Here is a 25,368-nt window from a genome sequence, read left to right on the forward strand (position 1 = left end):
TTACCTTGGCCTCTAACCTAGCCACTAATATGGGGGATGACATAGTCACCTACATCAAGTGATTAGATGTCACTACATCAAGAGCTATGAATAGTTGGACTTAGGGCTCCTAGATAAGCTTATAGTAGTAGATGTATGATCCTTGCCCAAACTTCTACAATTGGCTCATGATGAAGTAAAGCACCACACACATGTGCTTCATGCCCTTAACCCTTCATTCTCCAATCCTAGGAAGGATTTTCCTCACTTTTAGGCGGGAGGGGGGGAGGGGTAAGGCAGAGAAGAAGGCATGACTTGAACCTTAAACTGAACTTTAAGTAGCAAAAAGGACTTATAAAAGTCAATTCATACTTAAGGAAAATTTGCATGGAATTTTGGTTGAACTATGTGGACTACTTGAATAAAAAAATTTCATTTTGTACTTGAGCACTCCATCTCTCCATAGCATATACTCATAACCCCCTCATCTTTTCACAAAAAGTCATTTCAAGTAAACTAATAGTGAGCTATTCCATCATGATAGGAACCCAAGATGGCCGAGCAGCATGACAAAGGTAGCAAGCTTCCATTTACAAAAGAAGAGTAGGCCAAATATGACCTAACAATGGACAGAAGGGCCTTTGATTTGCTTAAGTTCAAAAGCATTCAAAACTTAGAAAGTGTGGTGATGAAAGAGAAAGTGATAAAATAGATGGTCAACCAAGGTAATCTTGGTAAATATATGGAGAAGGTTTGCACCAAGTCATCGATTACAATGCAAGTGCATGGAATTCCTACGAACCTTCAACATAAATAGGAATCATGGCACTATGACAGTGAGACAAGGAGGAGAGACTCATAGAGTAGAATTGAAATTGAGCCTCGAAATGGTGGAAAGAGCTTTAGGGTTGGTCAACAAGTCGGAGAGGCAGCCCAAAAGAGATGTTTACAGTATGCTAGGGATGGACAAGGCTCAAGTGTATATGAATGATTGAGTTCGCTTAGTCGACATCTCCAACCCTAACATCAGGCTACAAGTAAAGACAATCCACACTCTATTGTCTAGTCAAAGGTACAATGCCTTGACGAGTAGGATTGGAGTGCCATTGCTCAAGAGGCTCATAGCCACGTCTCTAGATGAGATCAATTGGAATGGCTACATATGCATAAGACTGTGGAATCCTTAGAAAAAGTGCTAGCCATAGGAATGACAGTAGTAGGTGGGGAGTCTCTGGCTTCCATAATAGAGATGGCAAGGAAAAAGCCAATAGCTAAGGCCTCCAAAATAGGTTTTGGAGGTGTGCTCATCACCACCATGATCCAGGAGGCTGTTGAGGACTTGGAAAGATAAAAAGTGGTAGAAGAAACCCCTCAGTGCTTAACAGCCCATAAATCGCTTGTGCAATCACCTGAAAAGAGGGAAGCTCCACCCCGATTCTAATAGGAATAAGAGGCCTTGAGTTAGAGAACCATTAGTGGGAAAGGAAAGAAGGGCTCAGTCCTATAGAGCCAAGGCCCAAAAAGAAAAATCAGGCTGAACATCCCAAGGGGAAGAGGAAGAAAACCATGGCAGAAGGAGACAAGGAAGTAGAAGCTACATAGAAGGGATCAAGAAAATTAGAAGATGAATAGAGAAAGGAGTAGGAAGAGGAAGAGGAGTAAGTAAGAAAGGTGGAAGAGAATCAAAGAAGAAAGCAAATAGAAAATGAGGAAAGGCTGAAAAGAGAAGAAGATGAGAAAATGGCCCTAGCCTTTCAATTGTTGGTAGAACAATCCTCTCGCCTCAAAGAGCTTACAAGGAGAAGCCCAGGTGATGAACCAGAAAAGGGAAAGGCCCCCATGAACCCACCACCACTAGCCCTAATTGCCATGCCATCCACCACACATGAGACCTCAAAAGTGGTAGTGGACCAAATCAACGTGGTGGCATGGGTATAATACCTACTAAACTCGGTGAAGTATCTTTGCCTAGTGCCCAGTGGAGAAGACAAAGCAGATAAACATCTACCAGAGGCAAGTGAGTTACCTACCTAAGGAACTAGAAGCAAGGAACAAAATGGAGATGGAGAAGGAAGGAAAAAGTGCAAAGGAGCTACAAATGGAAAAGGTCGAGGGAGAAATGGGACTAGAAATGGACTTCTCATGTGTCATACAAGGGCAAAAAGATATGGAGGAGCAATTTGAACAACTAAAGAACCTAGGACAGGAGCTCAACGTGAGGAGCTAAAGAGGGTTAAGACACAAGCCCATGCAAAGTTTCAAAATGAGAGGAGAAAAATGAATTATTAGAGAAGGAACTGTAAGAGATTAGGGCCCAGAAGGACAAGGTGTTAACTAAAAAGTTGATAAGGTGGAGAATTGACTTCTTGGGACCCTCCACGAGAAGGAACGACTGAAAGAAGAGCTAAATCATCACAAACAAGACAAGGAGGAGATGTTGGCAATCTGGAAAGAACAAGAGGAGGTAGTGACAATGCTATCACAAGAGCTGAGCTAGAGTCAAAGAAAGACAAAGGAGAAAGTCGAGGCTACCTTGGAAGAGTGAGGAACCTAGCCTGAATGCCTTGCCTAGAAAGCGAGAGAATTATGGTGGAGGCAAAGGTGGCCAAGCAGTGGTGGCAGGACTAGAAGTCCAGCAATAGGCCTTTCTAAACACAATGCTTCACGTAACTCAGGTCGGAGGTGATGACTCTATGGAAGGACTAAAAAGGAAGCTAGAGATCTCAAGGAGGGTCATAAATATGAGCTCTAAGAGACAACTCTAGCCTAATCTTGACACAATGGAGGGAACTTTTAATGTAAGTGGGGCTCTCAATAGAGGAGTTAGAGTAGCTTGAAACTGGAGAGCATGGGTACTCAGAGCAGCCAACCATAGCAACCCCGAGGCAGAACCACAACCAAGGGACAAAGGGACTGATTTTGAGCAACCTAATGGTACCAAGGCACATCCTGGTGAATAGAGCCCTCCCCCATCTCCATCAATGAAAGCTTTGCAAGCTCTCTTCTCCACAATGTGGGATGTGTAACCCTCTCATCTAGCCACTGCTTTCTTAGCCTCTTTGAGAGTTGGATGTCTCTTTCAACCACTTGTCAAGGAAGCACTCAATTCTCGGTAGAAGGGTAGGAGAAATTGAATTCAAATGGCCTACACCCATTCTCCCATTGCTCCAATGGTTCATTTCCCATGCCTAGTTGATAGGTATTTGTTTCTCGATTTGGGCATTTGGACATCGGCACGTCTTTTGATCTAGCATTACACTTTCTTCTCATGAAATCAGCCCACTCTTTGAGTTTCCTTTTGCCTCGATCATCCTTTCTACAGTGGTTGGATCTTCTTCTTCTTCACCTTTTTGGGAAGATAAGGTCATGGAAGAGATGAGAAAAAGAAGCATGGTAGATACGACTTCCCCTTGATTTACAATGTTAATGTTGCCACTCCTGAAGAATGCATGACCTTAGGGACACAAGACCTCTGACCCTCCATCACTCACTTCTTGGATGAGCTCACAATATGCCTCGACTTTGTTTTCCTTACCACTTATATTTACTCTGCCTCTACTTCTACTAAAATAAAAACCATTAGTCCAAGATGAGTGCTTGGCACCCCTATATTTTGATATCAATGTAAGGCTATACAATTTTGCAATGACCCACCTAATGTTAAGGGCCACTCTCTTGCTAGCTTTTTGCAGGAGCCTTTTGGAAGATATGAGTGACAACAGGTTCTCAAAATGTAATCATCCTTTCCTCTCGACTACCCCTCTTAATGTACAAATCAACCAAAAGGGCTACATGCAAAGCCATGCTTTCCTTAGAAAATCTCTTAGGCCCCCTCAAAATGTAACCACTAAAGAGCATCACGATGAGGCCTAGTGTACTCCCTCCCAATGAATCTAAAACATTTTTTTTTTTGAAGGAAAGAAGAAGAAAAGGAAAAGAAAAAGAAAAGATAAAATGAAGAAAATACCCATGCGAAGACAAAAGGAAAGGAACAAAGGCCTTCTCATGTAACATCAGAATGTTGCAGACACTACACATAGAGGTTCTCAAGTTAGATGCTTCTGGTGGCCTTGGTTGGATGACTCCCATCGCCCACTCAATCTACTCTCCACCTCCACAACCCCAAATCCATTTTAAAATGGTTCTTCTCCATGTCCAACCACGAGGAAGCCCCATCATTGATCGTCATGGCCACCATTCACCCACTGGAGCCATCATCAAATCAGTGCTAACAAGTACCATTGGAGTACCACTCGGCTAGGAGGGGGTAATGTTAACCCCAATGCAAATAAAGAAAAAAGAAAAATTTAAAAAAAATAGGCAAAAATTTCAAGGACAACCTTAAAAATTCAAGGCAAGTGCAAAAGAGGAAAGGCGCTTTTTAAATGCAAATGCACATTGCCTCATTCTTCTTTCCCTACACATAGGACCTAGATAAGAGGGCCATCACCCATTTTATCAGCTTTCATTCTTCTAGCATTGTCAACTTGTAACATTATACTCACACCTTGTCAACTTATAACCTTCAAGAATTGCACCTCTCTATGTTCTAATACTAAGTAGCAAAAATAGTGACTTTACTCTTACTGTTCGTTATAATATGCCATATCTACCAAGCTTAGAAAAAAGAAATGGAAGTGCCGGCCATTGACAAGTGGAGATTTAGCAAATCTAGTTGCCTTGACTATTGAATCTGGGAGAAGTCAAGCGTGGGAGACAACATGATGCCATCATCTTCAATGAGGGAGACGCAATGCAGACCATCAACATGAACCATGATGATTACTTCAAGGACTCTCTCAAGGTTTTGTAGCCCATGGTTTCATGCCTTAAACTAATGGGCTTTATTGGACTAAGATCCTTCAACTAACTAGAGTTGCTATGGGGATGACATGAGAGGTTGAGAGGAAGAAGGTATGGCACACATGTGTGTGCGCGCGCACACACATACACACACACACGAGAGAGAGAGAGAGAGAGAGAGAGAGAGAGAGAGAGAGAGAGAGAGAGAGAGAGAGAGAGAGAGAGAGAGAGAGAGAGAGAGAGAGAGAGAGAGAGAGAGAGAGAGAGAGGAGGGGAACCTATACATAGAGAGAGGGAGAGCAATGTAGGGAAAAAGGTGCTTCCCTTTAAGGAAACTATGTGCAGAGGGTAGAGAGAGAAACTTGGCTTAGCCTTAAACATTGAATGCACACTTCACATGAGAGAGAGAGAGAGAGAGAGAGTATGTGCCTGTGTGTGTGCGGGGGGGAGGCTCCCTACCCTTGACAAGAGAGGATATTATAATTTAAGAAAAAGAAAAAGAGGTTTGGAAATAGTGTATGGCTTCCATGTAGGTTGGGTGTTAGGGTTGGTAGGTTTGTCAATTTATAAATTTGTTAATTATGAGATGATATTGATAATTTGAAGAGATTTATGTATATAGACATTTGTGCTCATGCATGCATATGAACAAAACAGTCATATAAAAGTGTTGTAGAAAATTGGTCATGACCTGCAAAAGAGTTTATAAAGATTTTTATGCATAGTTAAATGTTAAAATATGTGAATAGATAAAATAAAAATATAGTTTCTAAAGGATTGGACAATGTGTACAACGTCTATATAGAAGTCAAACATGCCGAGAGTGAGAGAGCTTAGACATAGGAGGAGATCCATCACTCTTCCATTAGACATCTTACTTCTTGTACAATATTTGATTCAAGGGTTTTGAGTGCTTGAAGTGTGCTAGATTCCACCAAAACCAAAGTTATGTAATGCTAGAATCAAATGGCCAATCACGCATGAAGAAAGTGAATGCGAATATATTTTGATGCTTAATTTAGGATTGACTATAGAGTAATGAGAATCTCATGCACTCGTCATCTTTAACATAGTGGCACATCTAAAAGAACATTCATTAGTGTAGGATGGTTACATCATATCTTTAGAGAATTTTTATTCTTTCCACCATGCAACAATATATATGGAATTAAAAACTTACCTTGCTATAGCAAATGATAGAGCCCTTTATGAAAAAAGTGAAATGAAAGTAAATTGAAATTCTTGGAGTATCAAATATAGGTGTAACAAGGATTTTGTGCACTTGTCACATAAAATTATAGAAGATGTTGGGACTTTCTACCTTTCTGTGGCTCTATATCACCTTTCAATACTATAGAAGCCCATTGCCTAGCAAGGATGCCATTCCCTAACAAGGATCCCTAAGAAGGATGCCATTACACTTCCTAAAGGCTATAAGCTAGTTGTCAAGGAATATATGCTAGTTGTTGCTACTTGCAATCTCTTCTTGCTTCAAAAATTTGATTTTTCATGTATGTTATCATGCATGTGTCCTTTGGTATGGATTTCTTTATTGAGTATCTCTTTATTTCTTATCAAGGAAATTTGTATGTACATGCATTACACGTGTAGTACGAGTGTAAATAGGACTTAGGGTTAGGGCAACCTAAACCCTAGCATGAGCCATATATAAAGAGCATAAGGAATGCTTCTTGTCCTTCAGCAATGATACACAATTGAACCTTCAACCAACTAAATAAGAAACATCTTTCCTTTCTTCAAAGTATTCAACTCTTGCTTGAGTTGAATCTTCTGTGGCTTAATATTTGCTGAAACACTTACTTGAAGGTTGTTCAAGTTGCATGTGAACTTTCTGCATTTCTAATAACCCCTAGCATAATGTTATCAATCACTGTGAATAACCAATATATTACCTTTTTGTCTCTTGCATTCTATTCTTTCCACTCCAGTCACAAGTCTACTTAGCTCTAGTTTCTTTTCTTCACCTGAAACAAACTCATAGAGGAATTTTTCAATAATGAAGCTTATCACATGAAACTTCCATGATGGATAGTTGTTCTTATCCAACTTATCAATAATTGGATTTCCATTTTTCTCAGTCATAATGACACAATTGAGTATCAAATAGCAAGTAAAAATTTTACAACTCTTCATAAGATATGCACAAAAATAAACTAGGCAATCTTTTTCATTGAATGCTCAATAATACATATGATCTAATGTTTGAAAATCAACCTTGTGTTTTATTTTTGACAAACATCTCAAAAATTATAGATTCAAAATCTATAACTTGGTGCATCTAGAAACTACCGACATTGCCAAAACTGTTGTATGCCATGGCATTGTTATTATTAACTACATAGAGCTAAAACAGGGCCTGAAATGCCCTCAAAATGGCTAATAACATAGTGGAAAGGCCTTAAAGGAAATATCTTCATAATATATATAGTTCTAGTTATTAACCAAATCTCACCATAATCTGAGATTTTTGCTCTGCTCTATTGTCGACACCTCCATATGCACTATCCAAGGGAAAGAGAGAATGGGAGAGAGAGCTACTTACCAAATTTTTGCTTGCTTGAATCCTTTCTACTTCTCCTTCACTTCAACCTTGAAAACTAGCCTCTCTTAGTAGTGCTACTATGATACCATGTCACAAATCATGTGGCGAGGGGACTTACTTAAGCTACTGCACCGAACACATAGAATGGACACAAGAGAAAGCTCACTCAAGAATACAAGAAGAGATATGGAGACCAAAACATTTTCTTGCTAGCTTTTCTTCTTTTTTTCTCACACAATACAATATACACAACACATAGTTAAGATGCAACATAAAGAAAAGTGGTCTACTAAGTCAAATAATGCATATTTAACTATAGCTTATTCTCTTAACTTGTCATGGTATCAGAACCAAAATCCAATCCATAGGCACATTTGACCCACTACCCATCTTGAGAGAGGAGTTGATTCTCCATAGGCATTTAACTAGAGACCTATTTCCCAACATAAGGCTTGATAGCTCAAAACATCACATACTAAAAATGGTGTCAAAAAATGGTGGACTTGCATAAATTTACCCTATAGGTAGAAACCTATTCAGAGCAACAAAACTCCTAGCTGAATTCTTTAACCACATTATAAAATTTATCATTGGGTGACTTCACTTGCATTCTATTCAAACAATGCATAAGCTTGCAAAAAGGTACTTTAAAGCATGAAGGGTGTATTTTTATATCATCTTAATCAAACCTTGTAAAGTGAGAATGCTAGTCCTTTAAATCAAAGATCATTATTTCCTAAATACTAATTTTATATCCCTATTTGATCCCCATAACATATTACATATGCTAAGTTCATTCACTTAAGAGGAACATATACTATGTTTAGCTAAGAGCAAATGTAAGACCTTCTTCTTGCATGGAAAAAGATAAGCTTCGATACGGAATCCAATAGTTTAATAGAGAAAACTTTCATCGTTGGCATGTTATAATTAAATATAAAATGATAAAGAAAGGTTGCATGCCTTTTATCAAAGGCATTTGTGTTTTTTAATACCTCAAATAGAGAAGATGTTGAGGATGATGAGAGAGCTCAATACATCATGGTGGTGCATATTGATGAGTATCTCATTCATAATGTGGATGAACTTCCTGCTGCTAAAGCTAAGTGGGATGATCTCAAAAAGTTATATGTTGCCAAAGAAGAAATTCCAAGATCTCACTAAAGATAGAGTTCTTGACTTGGAATATATGCAAGAGAGACATTAGGCAAGTTCATATCCCACATGAAGGGAAAAATGAGCCACTTAGCATTAGTCCAAGCTCCAATGAGTGAGGAAGAGGCCATGTCCATTCTGGTAGCATTAGTGAAGAAGGATTACACAAGCATTGCAACCACCTAAAATAGTGTTCTAGATCTTACACTTGAAACAACCACCTTAAGCATTCATAGAGGAGGCCTGGTTAGTCCAATCATCAAGATGTTGTTTCTGTCATAAAAGAGGGAACATCATGGGTAACTATTGAAAAATATGCCCTAATAAGATGAAGTGAAAAAAATGCAAGGAGATTGGACATATTACTTGTAAATGTCTAAATTCTATTAAGAATAATTAAATTAGATTTTATCAAGTTTTTGATTCCTCTAGAGAAATATTGTAAATCCACACCTCCAAAATCATTATTGTAAGCCTATTTTATAAAGGCATTCTACCATCCAATAAGATGGGGAACTATAGCCATGTACTAATAACACGGGGAACTCTAGCCATGTAAATCCAATGCCACAACCATGGTTTTTTTTTTTTGGGGGGGGGGGGGGGGGGGGGGGTATGAATGGGGGTGATATAAGGTTGTGTGTGGATGCAAACATGGATTAGGGTTAGGGCAACCTAAACCCTAGCCGAATACTTATATCAAGAGCCAATGGATGCTCCTTGTACTTAGCAAGGATACCCATTGTATATATAAGCAATTGAATAAGCAAGAAGATCATTCTTGTACATTATCTCATCCCTTCTCCCATATACTCTTAGTTCTGATCATCATTGTGAGCTCTTGCTTTCCTCACTTAAAATTATATAAATAATGAGATAGAAGAGGGTGAAGACTAAATTTGAAGAAGCATGAGTAATAAGAGATTGGCTTAGTGGGTTACACTAATTGTTCGTTCAGACCAAACAATGTAGGCCAATGCATACTATATGAGTTATGGCACTAGACTTATGAGTCCTTTACTCCTAGGAATGTGGAACAAGGTACACCAACATAATTTTTATGTCAATATTAATGTGAACCATGAACTATTCTCATGTTGCTAGGTCTAAAATATTTGAGCATAACTCAAAAAATGAGAAACCAAATGACTTGGACTAGGGTAACATTACTAGTTTTGACGAGTACTACTGATATCAAAGCTTTATTATGGAGCTAATTGAACTCAATGATGTATAAAAACTATTGCCTAAATCACCATTTCAAAAAAATTGAATGCTTCTCATTGGATCACCTGAGACCAAAACCTAGAGTAATATAGAAATAGCTTGCACATATTAGAACACCTTGCCTATGTAATGCAATTTTCAGTTTGTTGGCAAACTTTGAATATTGATTGTCAATGATGGGGGAGCATTAACTGGACATTTCAACGATAAACCATTACATGTTATGGTAATGAGAATAAGATGTTATTTATTTATTTTTTTGTGTTTTCATGCATCTTTATGCTGCATGGTTAGTGACTTATTACACAAGGTGTCATGTGTACCACTAGTTGTATTATGGCTATTTTTTTTGGGCGGCACTTCTATTGCATGGACTGGTTTGTATGGTAGATGCATAGATTCATTTTTTAATGGTTTAAACCTTTGCATTGAAGACTAATGGATAAAAATTATTGTTATAATCTTATACTTGGTTTGTTAGTAAGGAATTAGAAAATTTTCAACCAAAAGCATGGTGTTCATATAAAGAAAGCAAGAAGCCCAAAAAGGATGCTTTTCATAATCTTTGAGCATAAAAGCTAAAGAAATACAAATCCATAAATTTATTAATGAGGGAGGTCCTCACTCATCCATGGGGGGAGATTGTACCCATTCTTATTGTTATTCACTCTTCTCTCTATTTCTCTTTTGCACAATTTGTGCTTTCTCTCAATTTTCAATCAATAATTTTTATTGTATGATGAAGGGCTACAACATTTGTGTCAAAACAATGTGATTGGCCTACATGTCAATATCATGAAGGGAGTCATCCATCCATACAAGGCATCATACTCATCATCAATAGGTATCACACTACTATCCAATGGATCTTGGTACTCCAACTAAGACAATGTGGAAATAGCCATTGTCATCTATTTCTCACGTAAGCTCTTTTTTCCCTAAATAAGTTGGAAACACTACCATATCAATGAGATGATAGCATGTACATGTATGAAAATTCACATTTATGGATCTTTTTTTCCTAGATGGTCACATAATAGTTGGTTGTGGATGGTGTCAATTCACAATGGTGTAGTTCTTAAGTATCAATGATATTGGATTCAACTTCAAAAAAGCAGAGAGGTCATGAGAAGGGATTCTACATAGATTCTCAAGGGAAGGCCTTGGAAAGAGTGTGTTTTGGAATTACAAGAATTAATGGGCTTGAGAACGTTATTAAGGCTTTATTATTCTCAAAAATTTGAAAAAAAGAAAAAGAAATACATTGAATAGCATGAAGGAAAAAGTATGGAAAAACTTTTGGTCAAGGCAATCAAAGTTGGACTAACTTTAATAATGTGATGTGCCCACTTTGAGACATCCTTAGTGGTACGATTTATTGGTCCATCAAGATTATTTTTTAGGCATTACCGCTTGGTACTCTTTGGAATAACATGAGGTTTGCTACCCAGACTCGCTCGACTCCAATTTGCAATGGAAGGTTTTGGCTACTCCCATGAGAATCCACTTTGATTTTGGGTTCTAAGTAAACTAAGGTCACCTATCCAATTCACTAGTGTCACTTTTCTGGCAACTGCTTGTTCTAGTTTGCCATATCGCACTTGGTTCAAGGAGAGTGAGAAACAAGAGGGAGCATGGGTATGCCGGCCCCTTTTTCCATAAGGAAAAGTCACACTTCATCTCCCTAAAATGATACACAGAGTCAAGGTTCTAATTGATTCTATGAGTCAATATTTCCTACACTATAACACATCGAATTTGTAAAGAAGCTCTCAGCTTACCGAGACCATTGTGTCTTAGGGTAGATTCATCATCAAAGCACACCCTCCTGCTTTTCTCGATTGGGTAGTTTTAGTTATCTACTTACCTAACACATTTTAGTTGTACACATAAAATTAGCTTTCTTCATTAATTTCTTTTAATCACAATATTCATTCATATAACTTAAGTCACAACATGCAAACAATGAAAACAGTCCTTTGAAAAAATATATTCATTATGTAATAGAGAATCTTATACAAGTGTTCAACTTCCACCCATATAGAAGAACGACTCGAATGACTTTATTTTACCAAGATTTTCACCCCTAACTAGTATCGTGGCCCTTAGAAAGTCCCCATCCTCAGTCAAGCAAGGGTTTGGTTGATTCCTAGGAGTCTTAGAGTTTACTGGTCAGAGCCCCCCTGCACCCTCAACTCCTCTTGCCCCAGAATCCCCCTATGGAGTGACCTCTTGCCATCCATCGGGGTCAATCTGAACTCTCTGAGCTAGCAAAATCAATCCCTCTTGGTAAAGGGATCCAGATCTAGCCTTGGGGGAGGTCTAGCACACTCTTCTTTTATCTTATTGTGAATTTGGCATATTAGGATTTTGATCAATTCAATCAAACTTCCTCAATGCATCAAGTAAACTTGTATGCACCTTTCACAAACACAATCACTTCTTTTTCCCACAGGTAATGTTCTGTGCAAAATCATCCATGCAATGCACTTCCCATCTTATGCAACATGCCACCATGTAAGCACAACAAAGCAAAGGGCAGACGCAATAGTCCCATTCGAAAAGTGAATGAAGAATGCGGAGGCTCAGCAGAGGGATCCGTCCATTGGTCATGGTGGTTCACCTCTACAATGGCCGCCGCCACCACCTATCCAAGTAGGAATATGGACTTCTCTTCCTGTTGGACCAGAAAGTGGAATTTATGTGCCACGAGTCCATAAAGTCCAAGTGAGCCTCGTGGCACATGAGAAGGCATTGCCATTGCTCTTGGAGTTCCAACTATATTCCTGCTGAACTTGGGTCTTTGAGACCTACATTCTCTTGCCACAACTAATCCATTTCTGTCTAGAGCATGAGAGCCTATTGTTGAACCTACTGGTATCGCCAAATTCCTGTTGCAGCATAGTTGATAGCATTGGGCAATGTCTGTGAGTAAAATTTGGTTGGGATGATAGCTTCAGTGGTAGGGGTAGGGTATGTGGTTTGATTAGGGCTTGGGACAATTTGGATGGTTGTCCTAATAACAGTCATAGACCCACTAGCAGTCTGTGGCGTTTCCTCTCTACTACGATTCTGGCCACAAAAAGCATGTACCAACATAGCACATTGAGACTTGAAGTCAAGCTTGCTCTAGTTGAAGCTAGAAGGTTCTGCTACAAAGGTGGACTAAGGGGTGGCTTGGGTGGCTTCTAGGACCATACGCTTGAGCTTGCTAGTGTCCTTCTTGGGATGTTCAACAAAAGTGATATCCACCTCCTCATGTACTACATGGGTTGTGCATCTAGCTGAGCCCAAGCAGTAGCTTATGAGAAACAAGCGAAAGGGTTGATAGCATCATGGTAGGAGGGGGACAATACCCACTATGATAGGAGGGAGAAAGAGAAATGTGAAATGTTGGCCACACATGACCCTCAAGAACTTCACAACTGAGGGGTAGGTGGCCACAGACTTACTCTCCACATGCATGCATTCAAGAAAAACTCATGCCCAAGCTATGGCTTGGAGCATCAGGCGGGAAGAACATGGGGACTACCCTTCAAGAGATGCTAAATACCTTGGCCTGCAAATAAAATGCTTCTTTAAAAAACTTTAGTACCTCTTGTTTGGGCTTGTGGTTGTTCATTATACCACTTATGCAATACTCATTTTCCATGGTAAGGCCAAAGATAGCTTCCATGTCGCAAGTACAAAGTAGAGAGAGAGGGCCTCTACTACAACATCCATGGGGAGGTGTAGCTACTCTTGCACACTTTGGGAGGTGAGATTGTAGATGTGCCACCCACTTCAACATGAGGGCTATGGTGTAATTGTTGAAGAATAGACTTAGCCTCAAGGTAGACTGGGGTGCTCTCCCATGGCAACACAAGGAAGGTGTCAATGCACAGCTAGTGATCCCACGACCTGACAACCTCATTACGATTTAGTAGCACTGGGTAACCTTGTCAAGGCAAAGGATGGAGGTGAGCATGGCTACCAATGGCAGAGAAGATAAGATAGACACAGCGTGTCGAGAGCTCAAAGTAGTGATGATAAGAATAGAAAACATACCGAAGAGAAAGACGATGAGAAACTTGCTTTTGAGAAGACTTGATGCATGGATGTTGAGGTGTTTAGCCAATGCATGTTTGCCACATCAATCCTTCTAACCACAGGGAATAATGAGTGCTGCACACTTCTTGATACATCATACTTCCGCTTATAATAGAGACTTACATGCATGCCACCATAATCCTACTAGCTAAATTTTCCTCATAATAACATCCGCTGCAAAGTGACCTCTAGCTATTCCATGATAAGCTTCTTCGATCACATCTTGCTCCACAACCACATGTTGCAACACTCTAAACAGTGTTCAATGGTAAGCTCACCCAAGAAAGACTCAAAACACCGACTACAAAGAGCCAATTGTTTGGAATTTCCATTCAGAGTTCTCGAGGCGACCACTTCCGACACCTCGAGGGAGACTCTCGACACATGCTCTCAAGGACGCACAAGCGCCCCTACTATCAATCGGGTAACAACCGGGGAGGTAGAGAGCGCCACATCTAGCATGGATTCTGACTTAGAGGCATTCAGTCATAATCCTACACATGGTAGCCTTGTGCCACTGGCTTTTCAACCAAGCGCAATGACCAATTATGTGAATCAACGGTTCCTCTTGTACTAAGTTGAATTACTATTGCGGCACCGCTCATCAGTAGGGTAAACTAGCCTGTCTCACGACAGTCTAAACCTAGCTCACATTCCCTATTGATGGGTGAACAATCCAACACTTGGCAAATTCTGCTTCACAATAATAGAAAGAGCCAACACCAAAGGATCAAAAAAGCAACGTCGCTATGAACGCTTGGCTACCACAAGCCAGTTATCCCTGTGGTAACTTTTCTAACACCTCTAGCTTCAAATTCTGAAACACTAAAGGATCGATAGGCCATGCTTTCACAGTTTGTATTCATACTGAAAATCAAAATCAAATGAGCTTTTACCCTTTTGTTCCACACGAGATTTCTGTTCTCATTGAGCTCATCTTAGGAACCCTACGTTATCTTTTAACAAATGTGCCACCCCAGCCAAAATCCCCACCTAACAATGTCTTCCGCGTGGATCGACGCGTGAGCACACCTTAAGACCAGAAGCAGGGGCTAAGTCCTGCCTCCACCTCACGGAGTAAGTAAAATAACATTAAAAGTAGTGGTATTTCACTTGTGCCAAAGGCTCCCACTCATTCTATATCTCTCAAGTCATTTCACAAAGTCGACATGGTCTTCTTTCCTCGCTGATTCTTCCAAGCCCGTTCCCTTGGCTGTGGTTTTGTTAGATAGTAGATAAGGACAGTCGGAATCTCGTTAATCCATTCATATGCGTCACTAATTAAATGACGAGGCATTTGGCTACCTTAAGAGAGGCATTTGGCTACCTTAAGAGAGTCATAGTTACTCCTGCAGTTTACCCACGCTTGGTTGAATTTCTTTACTTTGACATTCAGAGCACTGGGCAGAAATCACATTGTGTCAACATCCGCAAGGACCATCGCAATGCTTTGTTTTAATTAAATAGTCGGGATTCCTCTTGTCCGTTCCAGTTCTGAGACAACTGTTTACCGCCTAGAGAGAGCGGCCCTGCGAGGGACAACGTTCTGCCACCGTCACCCGATCGACACGCAAAGGTCTGCCCTCACCACTGGGGCAACTCGGGCAAATCCTCGATAGCCTCCGAGGTCAAGAATCAAACCCCTAGAGCCAATCCTTTTCCTGAAGTTACAGATCTGTTTTGCCGACTTCCCTTACCTACATTGTTCTATCGACAAGAGGATGTTCACCTTGGAGACCTAATGCGGTTACGAGTACGACCAAGAATGATCGGCATTCACTCCTATAGATTTTCATGGGCCGCCGAGGGCGCACCAAACACCGCGAGACATGCGGTGCTTTACCAGCCACTAGACCCTATCTCCGGGCGATCCGATTTCAGGGTGGGCAGGCTGTTAAAAAGAAAAGAGAACTCTTTCTGGGGCCCCCACCGACATCTCCAGATTCGATCATGTTGCCGTCCACTGACACGTCTCGATTCAAGAATATTAACTCGATTCCCTTTTGATGAGTAGTGCGCATTGCGCCCTTGACATAGGACTGCCCCATCTCTTAGGATTGACTAACCCATGTCCAATTGTTGTTCACAAGGAACCTTTCTCGACTTCGGTCTTCAAAGTTCTCATTTGAATATTTGCTACTACCACCAAGATATGCAATAGGGGCTATTCTACTCGAGCTCACACCCAGAGCTGCACCACGACCCCCACGCCCTCCTACTCATCGAGGCCTTGCACTCGCCCCGATGGCTGAGTATAGGTGACGTACTTCAACACCATCCATTTTCGGGACTAGTTGATTCGGCAAGTGAGTTGTTACACACTCCTTAGCAGATTTTGACTTCCATGACCACCATCCTGCTGTCTTAATCAATCAACACCCTTTGTGGGATCTAGGTTAGCGCACAATTCGGCACCATAACCTGACTTTCAGTTCATCATGCATTGCTAGTTCTGCTTACCAAAAATGGCCCATTTGGAGCTCGCATTCCCGCCAGGGTTCAACAAAGCAACCCCGATCGCTTACTTAATTAAAGTTTGAGAATAGGTCGAGGGTGTTTCACCCTTGATGCATCTACCCTGTGAAGTGGATCCCACCTCTCAGGTTCCTTGCGCCTCCGTGGGTTTGCCACCCGCCAACTTGCGTACATGTTAGACTCCTTAGTTCGTGTTTCAAAATAGGTCTGATGAAAAGCCCAGTGTGCCAACGTCCCCAAGCATGTAGGTGCAGAGCCTGCCACGAGCCACACACACTTCGTTCCTCAGTCGGCGCTGTCAAAGAGTTTATTGTTCATAATATAAATCATGGGATTCTTATGAACACAGAAGAACTTCACTGGGAGTTATATGAGGAATTTGCATACAAAGTTCAGTCATTGTTACCCAATAACCAACTTAGTTACATAAGTTCTTTTGTATTTAGCATATAATTTTCAGTTGTACCATGTGTATTGATGAAAAATAAGTCTATGGGAACCTACAACTTGGTCAGTTGGAAGTAATTCACAGTCTGCAGGATAAATCACATTGATTCAAGTGCAAAAATATGGTTAGAACTCAAGAAAAATGCCAAAAGTCCACTAGGTTCACGGGGGACCTGAAGTAATGGACTAATGTGACCAGCAAGTGACCTGAGTAGGTCAAAAAGTGACATGGGCCTGAGCAGGATGCAGCCCGCATTTTTCGGCGCAAAATGCGACCCTGCACAGCCTGACTGCAACTGGAGACAGCTGAAGCCATGTGCATGCTTTGAAGCATGCAAACTGGAGATTAACAGGAGCTGCAGATGAAGATGCAAACAAGGTGAGAGCTCCACTTATCCGTCCATTTGGTCTGACGAAAATGCATGGTATGACAGTCTATAAAAGGGAGAAATCTGAGAGAAAAGCATTCAGCCTGCTCTTATGCACGTCTTCTCTCATTTTGTCTACCTTATTCATGGTCCAATGAAGCCCGACTTGTACCCAAGTACTTGAGTGACTTTGGGGCAAGCAAAGGGTGAGGATTTTGAAGGTGTATGGGCTGTTATGGGCTAAAATAACCATCATAAACAGGGCAGCCCACTGTTCTTGTCCATTTTTATGGGCAAACAAGAGATTTATGTGGTTGTAATAGAAAAAAATGACCTCTTTTCATCAGGACTTTACTCATTAATGATTAGAGGAGCTTATTCGTGAGTTTATGCACTCTTTTTGAGCTTGATTATGGGCTGGAATTTTCTGTTTTAAAACAGGGCTGAAGTAAAGATTATGCTTCTTCAATGCATTTCATGTACCATTGGCCCAAATCTTGAATGTATTTGAAGCCTACCAACATAATACTTATTCCCTAGAGTTGAAATCCATCTATGTACTTGAAATAAAAACCATTAGAGCTTGCATTTGATATTCATATTCGGATTAAGAATCTGAGTATATCCTTTATGTTATGGATTATGTATCCAAAGGCACTTGATGTAATCAAGATAGAGTTATTTATTCCATTCATGTATGCTAAATACATAGAAAAAAAAGCTTGAATTCTTCTTCCACATCTAAAACATTTCTAAAACCCGGATCTTGTTAAACCCCAATCTTTTTCCCTTTCCTGAACTTTGAATCCCATACTCCTCTTCTGCACTAAGCCTCGGTGGTAGACCTTCATCCCTTAACACGACGACAGTGGTGAACTCGACGTCAAGGTCCGCTGCGGAAGAAGAAGTCCAATGGGAGAGTCATCAAGTTCGGGAGGAGATGCCTTGCAACAGTTGGTTTGTCTGATGCAAGAAAGCCAACAACAACAATTGCAATTTCAGCAGTAGTTGCAATTGCAACAACAACGGAGACAAGAAGAAGAGTGGATTGATGCTGTTGCTATTAAAGCTTTGGAAGCAGTTGGAGCTAGGCAAGAGCTCAAGCAATTCAATGGGCAAAATATGTCCTCTTTTATTTGCCTCTATACTGACAAGATGGTCTTCTTTGGAGTTTCTCAACATGCCTGGAGCCATTATTTTGCCCGTCTGGCTGTGCATGGTCTCCAAGACCGAATTCATGGTCTTTTCCAAAAAGACGCGGGATGGTCCGTGTTCAAGAAGGCTCTTCGAGAAGAATTTTTTCTTGAAGATTCTGGCCTTATGAAAAAGAAAGTTTTCACTGAATGGGTCGAAAGGCCCAATAAGGGTCTAACCACCACCCGAGAATTTGAAAGCAAATTTGCTCAACTAGATCCTGACGATCAACAAGGTATGGAAAGCCAGAAGATTGAATTATTTCTACAGGCTGTAGATCCTTTCCTTCAAAAGAAGCTAGCTGATCGACTTGAAGATCCTGACTCTGAGACGAGATTGAAGATTTCTTGGAGTGATGTCACTGAAGCAGTTAATATGATTGCTCGAAGAGAGCGGTTGCGCCTAAGATGGGGATCAACCCCCGCAACAACTGAATCCATGAAGGAGCCTGTTCCTGTTTCTTGACCTCCTGTCTTTATGGCCGAGCAACCAAGAAATTCTGTTGTTCCATCTCCGAAGAACGATGTCATGGACGAGTTAATTAAAATTATGCGGGATCTCCATCTTAATCTAACAAAGATTAATTCCAAAGTGGAAAAGCTTGATGTGAAAGTGGAAAAAAGGGGACGCTCAACTGTCCAAAGGCCTGTAAGAGAAGGCTTCAAAAGACGTTGTATCTGGTATGATAGCCTGCAGCATGACAAGAGGGAGTGCGGTGCATTCCGTGAAGCTAAAGCACAAAAATTAGTCTTTTGGAAGGATGGTAAAATTCATGCAACTCAAACTGGGCTTCCTCTTGAGCCAAACTTCGACAACGGTGGCATGAAGAAAAGATTGGAGGATTTGGCAACAAGAATAGCCTATGTAGCTGTTGATGCAGCAACCTATGGACTGCAAATTGAGCCAACTAATGAAATTGTTAAAGCATATAAAACTAATGCAAAATCTAAAGTGTGGATATAGGCCTTGGATCGCATGCAGCAAGGCAAGGCAACCAAAGATGATTTAACCACTGCTAGTCAATGCATCCGAGGAAGAACCGGTTGGACCGAGCCTGTTGATTCATTTTCAGCTTTTGCCCGGTTAGCTGAAATTAATAATCATGAAGCCATGATAGAATAAAAGAGAAAAAGAGATGAAGATGTTGCCAGTCCTTCTTCTTTAGGGCCAACTAAACGCGTGATAAGAAGTAAACCGGACCAGTAGAAGGCTACTGAAACTCCATCACCGCTAGAGCTTGATATGGGAGATGCCCCTCAAGCAAAGAAGACAGAAGGAAAAAAAAAAGCAAACATCCCAGTTTACAAGTTGCAGTCAGGCATAGAGACCGCAACGGATCTTAAACGGATCGTAGAAGAAAGGATTCTTGGAAGTAGAATTGAATTTACATTACGTGAAACTCTCGGAATTGCAAAACGAGGATTTCATGATGTAATAATTGATGTGATTAAACAAAAAAGACAATATGTTGGTGAGAAAACTGAAGAATCTGTGCATGCTTTTTTGCAAGCACTTCATGTGTATTTGCAGGATGAAAAGAAGCTGAAAACTCAAGGGATTCGATTGGAGGCAATCAAAGAATTGATTGCACCCATAGAAGCCAAAGATGAAGACATCTATGAAGCAGAAACTGAAGAAGCTATTATGGTAGAAACTTCTCAATCTAAATTGCAGCCCATGCCTAAGAAAGAAGCTCATCTTTACAACATGCAAGAAGAAAGTGATGCTCACTTTATTCCTGGTAGTCACTACTCCGTACCTATTGGGCAAGGGCGACTACTGAAATCGTTATTAAGATCGGAGAAAAAGAAACTCCATGCATTGCCCTTATAGACCATGGCTCGGAGATTAATGTCATGTCAAGAAGACTCTACAGGAATGGCAGATGGCCCATTGATGTGGACCCAGGATGCCGCATGAAGGCAGCCAATAACTCTTCTAGCGATCTTTATGCAACATGCCCTTATGTACAAGTTACTATTGGTAATGTAAAAGATGAATTTCATTTCTTTATTCAAGATTCCTGTAGCTATCCTATCATTCTTTGACAACCGTTTATTTCTAAGTCTCGTTTAGAGACAAAGGCCCTTGATGATGGTTCATCATATGCTCAAATAAGAAGTAAGGATAATAACAAAGCTGTCCAATTCTTGACTATATGTGTAAATCATCACCAGAATAGGGATCGGTTGAGAGATCATCCTGTTCCTCCTAATGCCCGAGAATTAAGGGTTTTCGGGTAGCGCTGCTATAACTGGAGGCTATGGCAGTGCATCATGTCATAAAAAATTGCCTCCACATATAAAGGAGGCAAGGCCAAAAACTAACTTGCAAGTTTTTACAACCAACAGTGTGGGCTGTTATAAACAATTTTCAGCCATGAATAGGGCTGAAAGAAAGTATTTGTGTCATATGGAACAAGAGCTTAAGCAAATTGATGTTTTACCTAAAGATGAAGAAATTTCAGGGCTATTTTATGGGCTGAATTGTAATGATACAATGGCTGAAATTTATATAGCCGTTCATGGTGAAAGTCAAGCTGAAAATCAGTCCATACAGGTATGTACATTGGATATGTATGACATAATTCAAGAATTTGCAGATTATGAAGCCTTTGGACAGCCAAACAGGGATGAAGTAAGAGTAGAAACAAAGTATAAAACAGTTGATAAAAAGTTCAAGCCGGTGGCTACTCCTCTACCACCTGAAAGCAAAGGACTGGCAGAAAGGGTATCCAAACAGCCAAGCCTTCGTGATCCTAGAGATATTGGTCACCAATTTACAGTAGAAAGTCTACAAAAGCTGAAAATGGTGAAGACTCTTTCCTCTTGCCAGCTGAAAAGCAAATCTTCATGCAGATGTTAAAAAATCATGGCAAAGCTTTTTCATTTTAGCCACATGAAATTGGCTGTGTGGATCCAAGCATTGTGGCACCAATGGTGATTTTTACGGTCCCACACATTCCTTGGAATTTTAAACCGATTCCGGTACCAAGGGCTCGTTTGCCTAAGTTATTGGAACTTCTAAATGAAAAGATAAAAATGCATATATTGGAGCTATCTTCAGCTCCATATTCCAACCGATGGTTTACCGTGTCTAAGAAGAATGGATCTTTGCGATTCATTCAAGATTTACAGCCTGTCAATAAAATCACTATTAGAAATGTTGAATCAGGGCCAATTTTTGATGAATTTGCTGAAGCTTTTGCATGTAGAGCAATCTATTCCATGGGAGATTTATATTCAGGCTATGACCAATTTCAGCTTGCTTTGGAAAGCTGAGACATTACCACAATGAAGACGCCTCTTGGCTTAGTCCGCATGTGTACTCTACCTCAAGGGGCTACGAATTCAGTAGCTCACATGATGAACGCTATGCATAAATTATTAAGAGATGATATTTCCCAATTAACTCTTCCATTCCTTGATGATGTACCAATCAAAGGATGTGAAGTTCATGAGAAAAATGAAGAACTCAATGAAATTGGATGTCGCAAGTTTGTTTCCGATCATATTAATGATTGTGCTCAAATCTTGTCTAAATTAGAAGAAGTCCATGTTACTCTTTCAAGTGCTAAATCTCTTTTTGGAGTTGAAGAAGTTCTTGTGGTCGCGCATATGTGTGGTCCATATGGCCGAAAGCCTTCTCTATCCAAGATTGATGCTATCAGCAAAATGTAGGAAATATGTACAAATATTTCAGAGGTGAGAAGATTTATTGGTGCATGTGTCTTCTACCTTTTTTGGATACCACATTTTGCTCATGTTGCTGAAAAATCTTTATCAACTGGTAAGAAAAGACCAAAGGTTTATATGGGAAAAAGAACATACTCAAGCTATTCGGAAACTGAAAAAATTGCTGATTTTAGCCCCCACTTTAAAGAGGGCTAATTACTCTAATGGATAGCCTATTATACTTACAGTGGACACAAATCCTATTGGAATAGGATGGGCAGTTGGTCAAGACGACCTTGAAGGCAACAGATATGCAATCCGCTTTAGAGCGAAGACTCTTAATGAACGACAAAGAAGGTATGCTCAAATCAAAAGAGAACTTTGGGAAGTAGTAACTGCATTGAAATGTGACAGGGAGTACTTCATGGGTGCACACGTAATAATTGAAACAGATTGCCTTCCACTCTTGGGCATGATTGCCAACTGTTCCACTCTCGGCATAGCCATGCTAAGATGGATAGCCTATATTAAATCCTTAAATCTTGATTTGAAACATATTGCAGGAAGAGATAATCCAATTGCTGATATGCTTTCGCGTGCCAGATATAAGGATGAAGAAGAAATGATGGATGAAGAAGAATCAAAGTCTATAAATGATGTTGTAAATGCAAGTACAAATCTGAAAACAGCAAGTACAACTGAATCTAATGATGATTCAGTAGTCAAAAATGCAGCTACAATAATTACAGCAAGTACAACATGTTCAGCTGCTAAAACAAATTTTACATCAACAAGGAAGGATAAAACAACCAAAGAAGGACAGTGGGCAGCTAGTAGACAGCATGCTCAATATTTTGTTATGGTTTGTTCATACTTTAAAGAAGAATATTATGCAGATGATTGGCTAAAAATTGGCCAATTTTTTAGTACTATGATAAAGAAGCAAGATTTGTCTAATGAAGAGTTCAAGAGAATTAAGAGAAAAACTTATGGCTTTTTTCTTAAAGATGGTTACTGTAAGAAGCTGGGAATACTTAGAATGCTATTAATATGCCATGTCACATTGACACTGGTATATAAGGAGAGAAGTTGTAATTTTACACATCTTTTTGACATATCAATACATTTACAATCTTTCTCTCCCTTCTGGCTCCAAGCTTCCATGGCTTCTTCATCTTTCCTGTCTTTTTCTCTCCAATTCTAGTCTTTCTCTCTCCTCGTCACTCTATTTCTCTCTCTTCTTGTAGTCTTTCTCTCTCCTCTGCAGTCTTTCTCTCTCCTCTTTCTCTCTCCCTAGTTCTCTCTCTGACAAGTGGTATCAGAGCTTCAGTCTTTGATCCATTATTTTCTTCCATTTTCACTCCTATTTTCCTATTTCAAAACCAATTTCAGATAAAAATGGTACAAGACAGTGACTAGTGGAGTGCTGCAGGACAACTACAGTTAGCAATGACTATATCTGGAGATATCCAAGGTCAGAGATGGCGGGTAAAGGCTTAAATGGTTGGACGTCACCAAATTTTATGCAAAATTGAAGGTAACTAGGGTAAAGGATGGTTAACCGGGCTTAGTTTGAGAACAAACTGTGGTTACTTTGAAAAGAGGGGTTTCTCTTTCCCCTTTCCTGGAAATTCCTGCAGGTTCCATGGAAGTTCAGCCCCAAGATCTGTTCATATCTCTCTCATCTCTGATCTTCTTGACCAAAAACTACCTGGAATAGATCCCTCTCTTCAAGAGCTTCAGGTTGAACACAAGATTGCTCCAGTTTGGCTCAGCATTGGGGCCAGAAACAGCCCCGAAAATTGTGGCGCAATTTTCGGGCTGATTCCAGCCTGCATCCTGCTCAGGTTGCTTCCTCACCAGCCCTTGGCACTTTTCCTGATCCCTTGGCAAGTAAAATCATCAGTGAAAAGGGAAGATTCAGCTCCATTCATGGCTCCTCAACCTCTTCATAAACCCTAGGTGAACAGTCCATGGGCAGCCATGAAAGCTTCAGCCCAAGCTTCCATTTCTTGACAATTTCTTGAAGATTCTTCATCCTTTTGGCCCATGGAATCATTTCAGCAAGGATTCTTCAACAAATTGCAAGGATTAAGCACGGGATGGCTAAAGATTGAAGATCAAGAGCTTCTATGGAGCAAAAATTTGGGGGAAACGGGTTTAATGCTTCAATTTCAAGCATTTGAAGCTTCAAGATTGGTCTCAACCTTCAGATAAGCAAGCCTTATGGATTATTTTGCTAACATTGGACAACCGGGAGCCCTATCAAGCATTTGGCAAGTTATTTTCAGCCATGTCAAGGTATTTCTCTTCAATTTTTAATCTCTCTCATTAATCCAATTGCTGAGCTTAAGCCATTTGACTGAGAGATTAAAGAATTGAACATTTTCATCAAATTCTCAGCCAACCTTTGCTTGAATTCATCTATTCATGAATGCAATGCTTGTCTAATGCATATTAGCTTCAACCAGTGAATGAAAGGCCTTAATCTGAGATTTCAGCATAACATTTGAATCCTATGGACTGAATACATTGATTGATTCCTTTGCTTACTCTAATCCAATTGATTGGTTGATTCTCTTTTGCCTAAATTGGAAAATTGTAAAGGATAAGTACTAGCAATCAGTGAGTCACTGAATTGCATAGGTAAAACCCTTCTCCCATCTCAAGTTCTTTTATCTCAATCAATTGCATCTCATGAAAGGTTGAATGAATATTTTTCAATTGCATATCATGCTAATTGCTTAGTACACTAGCCTCTGCCATGTTGATATTCCCACCGAGGAAAAAGGTGGATGCTGGGGGAGATAGTGGGACAAAAGAGAGGTGACCCTCCCTCACTATCGAAGATCCCGAAGGGGTGCAACCAACCGACCCGGGGGGGAACTTTGCCCACCTCCCGGTGATTCGGAGCCCGTGTAGGGAGCCCGTCCTGCCGTTTTATCCCTCACACAGGTACAGCGAGTGGAGAATTGAAGATTGAAGACTTTCCAACGACTCAAGTACCTACTGGAGTAAAACAGGGTAAAACAGGGCATTTTCAGGTTACCCACAGGGTATTTACAGGTGGATACAGGTACACCCTTTGATACTGAAGTACAGGTGCAGGTACTACAGGGTACCCACAGGTCCTATATACCCCCTTGCAGGGTTTGGTAGCCATTGGAGGTTACTTTCTTGCATTACAGGGTCAAAACAGGGCACTTACAGGTCTAAACAGGGTGCAGGACTGGACAGTTCAGACTCTGAAATTTAGTTACAGAATTTTCTGTCCTAAATCTGTTATAGCGTGCTATAGCTCATCTCAAAGAGGGCATTGTAAGCTTCGATTCGCACAAAAAAGTTTTGCAATCGGAGTTTTCTAGCCAAAGTTATAGCCGTTTTACTGACAGGG

At 40.4% G+C, this 25,368-nt stretch overlaps 1 pseudogene; it reads right to left on the minus strand.

The window, feature by feature from the left end:
- Positions 1 to 14,084: 14,084 nt before the first annotated feature.
- LOC148021229 (25S ribosomal RNA) lies at positions 14,085 to 15,528 on the minus strand (annotated as a pseudogene).
- Positions 15,529 to 25,368: the final 9,840 nt, after the last annotated feature.

Source organism: Lygodium microphyllum, chromosome 18 (assembly GCF_053477565.2).
Source record: "Lygodium microphyllum isolate KBCC chromosome 18, Lygodium_microphyllum_v1.1.10, whole genome shotgun sequence".
Classification (NCBI taxonomy): domain Eukaryota; kingdom Viridiplantae; phylum Streptophyta; class Polypodiopsida; order Schizaeales; family Lygodiaceae; genus Lygodium; species Lygodium microphyllum.